Here is a 12,129-nt window from a genome sequence, read left to right as displayed (position 1 = left end):
CAGGTTGAATCAGGAAGGCCTCATTCTGAATGCACGTGCGCACACACTGCCTTGATACTGCCACCCAAAACAAAACTCATTTCGGCCACAGATGAAATAAAACTAGAGGGAACAATGACTTTGAGGCACTTAAAAAACACACACAACTTTGTAAGTAAGTAACTGTCTGGGGGCTGAATGGTTTTTAGATGATAGGTTTGCTTTTTCCAGGCCTGCCAAGCTATGCATCCCATCCACAGCCTTCTGTACCATGGAGAGGTGCAGCTCATAAATATGATTGCCACAGCGCATGAGAATATGATAATATGAGATTCTGCATGATCCCCACCACACATTAAGGTCATCTGAGGAGGTCTGTCTCCAGTTACCACCGGTTCGTCTGGTGGTGACTCAGAGGCAGGCCTTCTCTTTAGCTGCTCTTGGGCTGTGGAATGCACTCCCGACAGAAATCCACAATCTGATTTCTTTACTGGCCTTCAGAAGAGCCCTTAAAACCTATCTGTTTGGCCTGGCCTTCCAGGGTTTTTAAATAGTTGTAATTGGTTTTAATGTTGTAACCTGTTTTTCAGGGTTTTTTCATTGTTGGGATTGTTTAATTACTGTTTTATGATGTTTTAATTGTTGTTTCATACTGTTTTATAATTTTTGTCTTAATTGTTAACTGATTTTAATGGTTTTAATTGTAAACCGCCCTGAGCCATTTCGGAAGAGCGGTATAAAAATCCAATCAATCAATCAATCAATCAATCAATCAATAATATGGTGGCTATTGCTAGTACAGCAGCACCAACACATACATTGCTTCACATAAGCACAATGTTTTATTTCTGTTCACACCACCAGCATAATATCTCTCATTTCATAAAATTGTGCTCATGCAGCAACCCTTAACTTCATCACACTTATTACCCAGTGCCGTAAATAGGGACAGGCCGCAAATTCAACTAACTTACCCATATCATTAGCTTAAGAAGTTAAATGTCTCTATTTGTAATTTGTGGTGCAGAGGTTAATATCTTGAATAGAGGGGAGGAACAGTAGAAGTGCCTGCCCCGGGAAAAGATATATGGAGGGCACAAAAGGCAACCCATCTGTGTGTTAAGACCCTGCAAAACAATAAAACCTTCCAGGTGCCTTTCTGAGCATATCGAGACTGCTTTCCCTCTCTCTGACTAAAGAAAGACAAGGATTAAATATCTAGTGCTTTACTGAATTGAAGAGCACTAGCCAGAACTCGATGAGAGGGCATTGAAAGCATGGAACAGGCAAACATCAGCACCACCAACTTAAAGCATGCAGACTAGGTTTATCCTTGCAAAATGAGAGAAGATACATGCCTCTAAGTGGTTTGTCGCTTGCACTACTCCACAATGTTGTACAACAGGTAATAAAAATCTTTTCCGGGATGCATACGAGTACAATGTTGTACAATGTGTTGTACAACTAGCTAGTGCCCTGTGTTGCAGTGGAAGTATGGCAACATCTTCCACTAGCACAATAATTAGTCTGAAACAGCACAGGTAACTTGCTTCCCACAATGTCCTTACACTAGTATAATGCTGTTTCACCAGCACACCACCATTCTGGAACCTGCTCATAAACTATAGGGAAGGTGACACAGGAGGCCTCATAACTAACTTTCAGTCCGTGTGTGTGTGTGTGTGTGTGTGTGTGGGACCCTAAAAGTGTGACAGAGTGACAGAATGTGAAAGCACACAAGTGGGCACTGGGGTACGCCTCCCCAAATTTTACAGCATTTTTGGTATTTTTGGAATTCCTTGGTCTCTCTGCTTCTGCTTGCACCGCTGCTTAAACTGTGCTGAATACTGGGGTGTGTGTGTATGTGTGTCAGTGCTAAAGACAGATAAATCTTGGGAAAGAGAGGGACAACGATAACAAATGTTTAGTAAATTTTCTTTTCACCTTCTATCATCTGAAAAATAGTGAGTGATGGTTAACAGAAGTTCTTTCCCTCAGTCTTGTACACAAATATATAATCCCCATATAACATCAATATTCTGTCTTCAATATAAACATCATGTCAACAATATAAAGTACATTTTATGAGAGATGCTAAAAACTGTATTTGCAGAAATCAGCATTATTTTACATTTTACAAAGCAGAGCAAAAGAAGCATTTTAAAATTATATAGTATTCTGTTTTCTTGAACGTGTAGCTTGAATGATTGATTCTTTATATATTTATGTTTTGAAGAAATGCTGGGAATATGTTCAGGTTAGCTAGATGGAAAGTAAGTAAAGGGGGTCAATCAACTGAGTCGCTGTTAAACCATATGTTGCTTTTAAAAAGAACTGGATAGTCTGGCCACTATCCTCACATCACTTACTGCACAGTAAATTTGCAGACATCAATTGAACTACTCTGGAGTAAGTTGCTGGAGGCTTTCACTTCCAGTTCAAATTCTTGCAAATAACTGAAGTCAGTCATGGAAAACAGGACACTAGGTGGCAATGCTGAGCCTCTTCTGCAGAAAAATAAAGTAGACGTGGGAAAATCTGGATGCAATGAATCCAAGGTATTCTCTCTCTCTCTCTCTCATTTATTGAACAGCATGCAGCTGTATGCTTCTGACTGAGCTCCAAAGGGTTTTTATAAATGCTTTCTTAAGGGAAACACCATACACCTACACATTTCTTTGACCGTTGGAAGTTAACACAAAATACTACCATAGTGTGGGGAAATGACATGTTTTGTTTTATTTTGTACAAAGCATTAGAATTTATAAATTATAGTATTAGAAATGCTAGGGGTTACTTGGCTTCATTATAAACCTTCCAATAACAGCTTGATGCTAAAGCTTTTATTCCAGGGGTTCTCAAACTTGGGTTCCCAGACCTTCCTGGATTATAATTCCCATCATTCCCAGTGACAATGGCCTTTGGCCAAGTTGTAGTTCAATTCTAACATCAAGGTGGAGCATCTCTGTTTTATCATATGCATACTTAGAAGCACCATTGAATTCAATGGCACTTCCTTCTGAGTAAAGGCTTGGGCTGCTCAAGTAATTGTCATAACAATTGTTAGAATTCATCAAGAATTCCAGAATATCACCACCCATCCCCCTTCCTTGTCTATTAAATTGTAGAGGGATGTCAAATGGAAAGGGGTATGACTGTACACTGCATTCCCTACCCCCATGGCTTGACAAATCTGAGGTGCCAGGGAGTCATGACACCTAGAGATTTAACTGTGATGCCTAGATTAGGATATTCAAGAGGTAGAGTTATTTAATAAAATCTGTATTTGTCCTAGGCAGCCCTATTAGACACACGACCCTTATATCTGATACACTATTCTTGATATAAGGTGGGGTGGGGAAGTGAACTGAAACAACTTTTGGATTGTGCTTTTGGGGCTAAAAAGTCCGATATGTCCCAATATCACTAGTATTTAAACAGTGACCTCTCTTCAAGGTAGCTGATGATAGCTCCATCCTAAGCATGTCTGCTGAATTCAATGTATGCAGATAGGGTCACATCATCAACTGTGACCCAAGTCCCCAGTTCAAAAATCTCTAGCAATTTCTAGAGTGAAGTGATCTTAGGCAAGCAGCAGGGAGCTGTAGCCAGTCCCAGTTGTCTGCTACACGTACCTGTACAGTATCTGCAGCGAGCACTATGCAATTTCCATGTTCACAGGGACAGTTTTACAGGTGCGCATAAAATGTTTTGTAGATGCCCATGAATGGAATATGTGAAGCGGTCATCAATCAACCCAATCACTACTGGAAAGTGTGCATTCCACTCCTTGCATGATATCCCCCAACACAGGCTATTCACAAGAGTTTCCCAGTTTTCAAGCTTCCCAAAGGTACTACTTAGGGCATTTTAAAAAATAATACTATGAAGACAGGAGGCCTTCTTTCTTTCACCTGAGAGGCTTGCTCCCAGCAGTTCCTCAGCTGTTACAGCTACTTGAAAAGAAAGTTTAACATATGCAGTAATACTCATCATTGCATCTCCAGAGAGTAAAAACCTCAGCACCATTTCATATGCTATGCAGAGAAAATCTGGGTTTGCCAATGGAGCATAGAATGGCAGCTGCAGCCAGTCCTGGCTTCCTGTCAAGGTGATTAAGGCGTGAGCATGCACATCTTCCCCTCTCCCAACACACTGATCCTCACAGTGTGAAGAATTGCACAGGGGCAGTTCATCCAAGCCACTCCTCTATATTTGCATCAAATACTACACCTTAATCACATGGGAGTGGGGCTAGTTGGAAAGTATTGTCCAGACTAGCCAAATGGGTGAACAGGCCATTGCCACCTGCAAGAAACAACCAAAGGGCCTTGGCTGTTATGAACAAGTGTGCCTATAATTTAGAAGTCCCATACTTCTTAAGTCCCATTCTTCTCCAGACAAGACAATTGTCTTGTCTGGAACAAGGGGATTTAAATCTCAGGCTACAGTTCATCGTACTTACCTACAGAAAGCACTTTCAGGCAAAATGCTTAATCTGGGATTGTCACTTATTCACTCAATCACTTGTTCACTCCCACTTAATGCAGAAGTTAATACATCATAAAAGTGTCCACCTGTATGTTCCCCACATTTAAAACATTGCATTTCTTAATGGAAAAAAGCTTTTTTAAAATCCAGTTTTTGAGATCAGCATGGCACAGATAGCATATTATGTGGACAGTTGTCTGTGCTTCTGTTAAGTGTTTTTTTAGAGACATAATAAAAAGATGAGTATTAGTCAACTGTTGTCCTCCCAGTGACAGTCCACTGTATACACCATTCACTAGTGCAAATAGGGCACGGTGCAATGCAAGTGACCCGAAAGAGTTATATCTACTGTACTGCACTGTGGAAGGAGCATTGGAATTTTGCATGTGTGACTACATGTGAAACAACAACTGGCTTGCACTACAGATAGCATATTTGGAGGTGCCCTTAGAAGTAAATCCTGCTGGCCTTTGATCCAGATTCCGTGTGTGCACAGGACCACAGTCCTAGAATAGAGTAGTCCCACTGATCTGAGTGGGATAACGAGTGCCCTGTGGTTTGTGAACTGCAGCCTGAAAGATCGCACTATCATGCAGCTATTTACCAAACGGTGATCCTTGTTCCTGCATGTCAGATGTTTCCCATGGTGGAAACCGCTGTTAGATCTCTGTCGCTTTTAAACCGCTGAAGGGGGAAACAAAACAACAACAATCTACAACAATCTGCACAGGAAAAGGGAAAGAAAGCGAGGCAGGCCGTGTCTGAATCTCAGAGCAGCAGCTCCAACATCAGTGATTCAATTATCCCTACCCGCCCCCCGCTTCCTGTTTTCTCCCCAGAGGGTTGCGACGGGGTCATCGAAAGAAACTAGAAACAGAGGAAACTGCTGCACAACCCAAAGCCGCGGGGATTGTTGTTGCACTGTGTGTGCAGTCGGGCCTAGGCACCTGGTAAGCCGAGAACCAGGTAAGGCAGAGCGCGGCTGCCGGCTCCATGCTTGGAGGAAAAGCCGCTTTGCAAAGAGAAGTTGACTCGAGGCGGAGCCAGGCGCGCGCCGTCTGCAAGGCAAGCGCGGAGCTTCACGGCTGCCTGGCGTCAGAGCCCTTCCCGCGCGGCTGGGAGGTTGTTTGGCTTCCGCTTGTGCGGCTGCGTGGTCTGATCTGGTCTCGCGACTCGCCGGAGAGTTTTTCTCTTGCCTTTGGGCTAAGAGAGCGTCAGCTTGACCTTTTCAGGGGTTACGCCATCAAAGTCACCCCTCCCTCCCCCGCCATTCCGATTCCCTGCCGCTGCCTTTGGGGAGGAAACTTTTCAATCCCAACACCTACTCTGTTAAGCCGTCTCACACAAACAGCACCTCCCCACTACCCGGCTTCCAGAAATACACTATTCCTGCTTCTTGGGAATGCGAACGCTGTCCCGTTCTCCTCAAACACTTGAAGCCCTCCTATAGGATTCCCAGGTATTCCTTACAGCAGCGCCATCTTATGCACGTTTAATCGAAGAGGTCCCGCCACCGACCCGAGCCCAGTGAGATTGACACAAGCAGTGGGCGTGCACAGCACACTGTATAGGATTCTCTAGCCCTCGTTTGTATCTACGCCGGAAAGAGAAGTTCGGCTGCTGCAATGATCCTCTGGGACTTACGTAAGGTGGGACTTACTCCCGAGGAAACATGCACAGGATTGCTTCACACACACACACAAGCCATTCTGCACGTCAACCACACCTAAGCCTGCCCACCTCAACCTCCTCCTCCCCCGGCTTTTGAAAGTCTGTTTGGGCTTGTTGGGTGGGACGACCCAAGTGTGCGGGGGTGGTGGGGGCGGTGGAAGAATTGCGCAGCGGAGGGAGAAGCTCTTCAAATGCCACGCGACTCTTGGCTGCCGATAGGGGGAAAAAGGAGCGGGTGTGGCGCGTGGCTGCGCGAGACAGGCAGGTGGCGCCGGGCGGCCTGCTGGAAAGACAACAGGCACAAAGTCTGATCTCCGGACGCGTAGCCAAGCGAGAGGAATGTAAGCTCTTGGGGGGGCGCGGCGGGCCTGCCTATGCCAAGCGCTGGAGGCTGGGCTTCCAGCTTGGGCACACAGTGAGTTGCTACAGAAGCCCCTCCCGTCGACTTCAGCAGCAGGGTGACTTGGGAGTCAGTGGGGCTGCTCCAGAGAGCGAAAGGGTTGCAGTAACTTTGCGGCTTTGTGCCTTCTTCCCGCTGTGTCCTCCAGGGCCCAAAGAGGTCGGGCGCGCACTGAGCGAAAAGGGAACCTGGTGCTAGTGAGCGCCAAAGCAAGCCTTCATAGCTGGCCTGGCACCTGTCTTTTCAGAACTTAAGCATCAAGTCATGGTCACTATTCTCAGGCACGCAATGCAGCTCTCTGCTTGATTCCTCCACTTTCATGGCCAGGAAGGCATATGGGACAGTCCTCCCCCCCCCCCCGCCGCGGTCTCTGGTGAAGCTGACAGGATTAAGGAAAGTCTTGTGTGGGTTCCTCTCCCAGCCCCCTTTTTAAAAGGCAGATATAATAGGCATGCTAAGGCTTTCCCTCTAACTTTGGCAGTTGAAAATGAGGTGGCTTTGTTATTTGGATCAGTGAAGAGACGTGTCAAGGAAATGGCAGGGGAGCAGATAATGCAGATTGATGAGATTACATAAGAAGAACCCTGCTGGATCAGGCCAAGGCCCATCTAATCCAGCATCCTGTTTCACACAGTGCCCAACCAAATGCCTCTGGGAAGCCCACCAGCGGAAGATGAAGGCATGCCCTTCCACCCACCACCACCCATCTTCTGCAACTGATATTCACAGGCATGTTGCTGCAGAAACTAGAGATAGCATATAGCTGTCATAACTACTAGTCTTTGATAGGTTTATCCTTCATGAATCTGTCTAAACCCCCTCTAGGCTAGTGGCCATCTGTAACAATCAAAAGCAGGAGAAATACAAAATCTCTCCTCTAGCTGTGAGGAGTCCTGGGTAGGCTTTTATATGAGCAAATTCACCTTTCCAAAGGAATATTCTGGGAAAGTAAAATGGAAAACCCCTCCCTGGAAAAAAAGGCTTCAGCAGTCTTAAGCCTTCAGGGGCATGTGACTAGAGCAGAACCCAATAAGGAGTGACACTCTGTAACAAGAAGGATTTATTAATAACTAGCTGGCCCTGTGCAAAACTTCTATGCCCTTGTTCTTCGGCTCTCACCCCTCCCTGGACAATCCAGCTCCCTGCTGTGTCTCTGGCTCTCCCTTTTTTAAGCCACTCCCTGCCATCCAGGATGGCAGTGGAGGTGGCAAAACCTTCTCCACTCTCCCGGCCCAACTCTCTCTCTCTCCCTCCCACAACTCTTTCCCCACCCCCACAGCACTCTCTCTCGCTCCCCCCCACAACCTGCTCTCTCGCTCTCTCTCCCCCCACAACCTGCTCTCACTCCCCGCCAACCTACTCTCACTCTCCCTCCCACAACGTGCTCTCGCTCTCCTCCCATCCCCACTCCACAAATCTCTCGCCTTCCCCCATCCCTCAGCCTCCCCCTTCCCTTTCTAGGGAGAGTGGCATAGCGGTGGCCTAGGCCGGCTCCTACCACTGGCCTCTGTCGCATTGCCCTGCTAAGTCTTCTTGCAGGGGGGATGGCCCATTTGGGTGGAAGAGCGCACCAAGGGGCAGCCTCCATCACCCAGCCGAGTCTCCTCACGAGAAGAATAGCTGAGCCGGGGCTTCCTTCCAGCCTGCACGGACAGCCCCTGGTGCACTCTTCCGCCCTGGCCATCCTCCTCACTAGGAGACTTGGCAGGGTGATGGAGGCCACTGCTCAATGTCTCTTCTTCTTCTTTCTTCCTTGTTGCAACAGCACCTCCTCCGCCACTGCCTGCCCTCTTCCTCCTCCTCAACAGCTGCCCCTCTGTCCACAGCTCAGCCCTACTCCATGGCTTCTCTCTCCTCTAGACAACTCTGGTAAGATGGGCCACATACCACAGAATGTGTGACATACATCCTAAGGCTTTTCAATACATAGATAGAAGACTGAATTATAAGGACAATTATAGAGGCATCAACAATTGCTGCTTCCATTCAAGTAAAACCCTTCCCCAGGAAGTACAAGAACTGTGTCATCAGATCCAAGCACTTGAACAAAAATTAATTCCCTGATGCGTCTAGCTAAACTGGTCCCTATCCTTCCTACTGATTTCCAGGTAAGGAACTTCCAGCTGATTCCCAGCCCAAGGCTGTTAGTCTCCCCTTTCTTTACAGTAGCTGCTGATCAGACCTCTCTCTGAGGCCTCCAGGAAAGAACTGCACACACCCCTCCCCTCTTCCTCTATAGACTCTTGTTCAGTAAACCCTGCCCTTCACTCTAGATTGGGCCACAGGGATTTGATCCTGCTGGGCTTTCTTCCTTATTTGGAGAAGTCCAAGCAATTACTCTGATTGAGGCCTAGTTCTCCCTCAACCTTGACTATCGCTATCCCATCTCATTTTTTAACAGTGAATTTCATAGATTATTGGGCTGTGTGAAGTAGTACTTGCTTTTGTCCCTAACACTGTTACCTTTCCTTGTAAGGAAAATGCTCCAGCCCCCAATCTATTTGGTTGTCCTCTCCTGCATCTTTTCCAGTTCCACAATATACCTTTTTGGGATGACCAGAACTGTATACAGTAGTCCAAATGTGGTATTATAATATTATTTATTTATTATTTATTTATTAAAACATTTTAATACTGCCCAAAACTTACGTCTCTGGGCAGTTTACAACAGAATAAAAACAAAGTAAAACATTCGTTAAGACAAAAATGGGGAGGGGGGAGGAACACACACATTACAACAATTTAAAATTTTTAAAATAATATTTTAAAACAGCATTAAAACCATTAAAACAACATTAATTAAAAGCCTGGGTGAAGAAATGTGTTTTTAAAGACTTTTTAAAAGCTGTCAGAGATGGGGAAGCTCTTATTTCACTAGGGAGCGCATTCCAAAGCCTCAGGGCAGCAGCAGAGAAGGCCCGTCCCTGAGTGGCCACCAGACGAGCCGGTGGCAGCTGCAGACGGACCTCTCCAGCAGATCTCACTGGGCGGTGGGGTTCATGTAGAAGAAGGCGTTCCCTTAAATATTAGCAGTTTTATTTTCAACCCTTTCACTAATGATCCTTAGCATGTTATTTGTCTTTTTTACAGCGCTGATGCATACCAGGTCAACACTTTTATTGAGCCACTGTCCCAAGATCTAGATATTCACCGACACCTCAGAGCCCATCAGTGTATATATGAAACTGGGACTTGTTTGGGGTTTTTTTTTGCCCAATGTTCACTGTTTATACTTCCTCTTGCATCAACATCTATTCAGTTGACACTACTGGCCAATCTCAGGGATAGATAAGTGGGAGAATATCTTTGCACATGCTAGCAAGAGAGCTATTGTGATATTTAAAGAAGGGAAAGCACATGAAAGAAATGTGCATAAGGTGAAGAAGAATACTATTCCCAAGTGATAATGAAAAACACTTGTAAATGCTGTTGTTTGACCTTGTCGTCATAAGGAATAAATAAATAAATAAAAAGTTCTTAATTTCTAAAATTTGGGGTGAGACGCAGACACCCAGGGCCCTACAGTGCAGCACAGCCACAGAGACTCTTCTAGTTCTGGCAGGGCCTGAATAATATTGATTCATAACAGGAATGGAACCCTGCAGCTTATTTGTCTCCCGGGCCCCGCACAAGCTCGATGGAGTCTTGGGTACAGACCATTTCTGATTTACAGGTAAAACAAAGTACACTCTACAACAGATTTCTGAGAAGTAGTTTCCTTGTCATGTATTTTTGCGACTAATCCAACCCACCGATGTGTGCTGTAGTTAGTTGTAGACACTAGAAGATAATGCATTCAATATTCTATGCCCTTATCGTTGGAGCGTGTAACTTCTTTACCGCAAGACCATAGGATCACTGTGCCACCCTGCAGCTTAGCAAGACTGGAATGGACCCTGGGACAAAAAGTGAAGATGGGCCTCTGTCCTCACCTTTCCACCGTCTTCTTTGAAGAGGTATGAGGCAGAGAGTAAAGAGCAAGCTGTCACTCATCTGGTGCCCACACAAGGACATTTGTGTGTTTCCCTTTAACTATAGCTACACCCCTGCTACAGCTGCAACTTAGTAAGGATACAATCATAACTACCATTACGATTGCCAGCTTTTTTCTTAAAGGGCTCCTGCAGTTCTAACCACAGCCTGAAAGACAGAAATTTACTGTAGCTGGCAATGCTTTTTCCTAACACCAAGTTTCTCATAGTGATGGGAAAGACTCTGTGTACTAACCTTTTTCTTGTTGGATCCCTGTTAAGGCATCAGAAGCTTTGCTACAAAAAAAATGCCAAACCAATTGACCATGCTAGTAAGCTGTCAGTGTAGGCCAGGGCTGCTCAACTTTGGCCCTCCTGCAGATGTTGGCCTACAATTCCCATAATCCCTGGCTATTGGCCACTGTGGCTGGGGATTATGGGAGTTGTAGTCCAAAAACAGCTGGGGGGGCTAAGTTGAGCAGACCTGGTGTAGGCAGTTATGGTAGCACAAACATTTAGGCTTAGGTTGCCTGTTGATTAGGCTGTACATAATGAGGCCGCCCTTTGCCATACCCTAAATATGAATTGCCTTCAAATACATTTTATAGTTACAAATATTTTTGTCCCTAGGATTATCCCATTAAACCAGTATTGAGGAGAAGATTAGCTTGAACATCACCAGTTTTCTTATGCTATAGCATTGCTATAGCTGACATTACCATCAGTTTTTATGATTTATCTTAATGTGCAGGTGTGCTTAATGGATGCAGGATGTTTGAATTTGCTTTTCTTTATAAAGTGTATTTAAGGTTGATGAATTGTTACCTAATAAATTCTCTGGACAGGAAATTGAGAAGTTACAACATCTTACACATTTTCAAAGACTGTATAAAACCAGTCACTTTCAATGGATCAAAGCATTTAATGTTTCAGATTTGAATATTGCAATGCCTCAACTAACATTTTGCTTAATGCATATTTATTTTTACTCTGAGAGTTGGGCCAGAAAATTCCTAGGCACCTAGTTGCCTGGATGTCTACATGTTTCAGATTGGCACTGGGAATTTGAAACGTCTTATCTTAAAGTACCATCACAAAGAGATGTAATTGTTTCTTATGCCACTGTCATGTTTTGTAATTATTAATCACAATAATAATCTAATGGAGAAGACCAAGATTTTGCAACCCAGATTCTAAACCTTTTTATTACTATAGTCATCTAGGATGTCTGAACAATTTCACTGCAACATTGTGCCCAAAACTCTTGATGATCTGCCACAGCATAAGTGGCATGATTAGAACTTATTCCAGGATTACATTTTACAAACAGAAAAATGTCAAAGGCAACCCAGTCCTATGGTCTTACTGAAATGGTGGCTGCTGTGCCTCTGCTTCAATGCAAGACAGTATCCTAACCTCAAGAACAGCAACTCAATGACACAGAAACATGGTAAAAGAAAACCAAATCCTGACACAGAGACTACCAATTGTGCAGCCTCTTTACCAGTCATTATGCAATCCCTGGGCAACTCCTCTATCAACTGTGTAGAGAAAGCATGGCACTAACAGTATCAGCATTCAGAAGTCACAGCTTGAGAACACTTCTGCTGTTTCTCC

The 12,129-nt window shown here is 44.8% G+C and overlaps 1 long non-coding RNA gene across 1 annotated transcript; it reads right to left on the bottom strand.

Annotated features, from left to right (window-relative positions):
• Window positions 1–802: 802 nt before the first annotated feature.
• LOC128323032 (uncharacterized) lies at window positions 803–6,245 on the bottom strand. The gene is made up of 2 exons (XR_008306159.1): window positions 2,349–6,245; window positions 803–2,241 (listed from the first exon to the last, which is right to left on the bottom strand). It is a non-coding gene; the product is annotated as an uncharacterized LOC128323032 (long non-coding RNA).
• Between the last annotated feature and the right edge of the window lie 5,884 nt (window positions 6,246–12,129).

The sequence above is a fragment of the Hemicordylus capensis genome, chromosome 4 (genome assembly GCF_027244095.1).
Source record: "Hemicordylus capensis ecotype Gifberg chromosome 4, rHemCap1.1.pri, whole genome shotgun sequence".
NCBI lineage: Eukaryota > Metazoa > Chordata > Lepidosauria > Squamata > Cordylidae > Hemicordylus > Hemicordylus capensis.
This window is presented reverse-complemented; position numbering and strand designations above follow the sequence as displayed.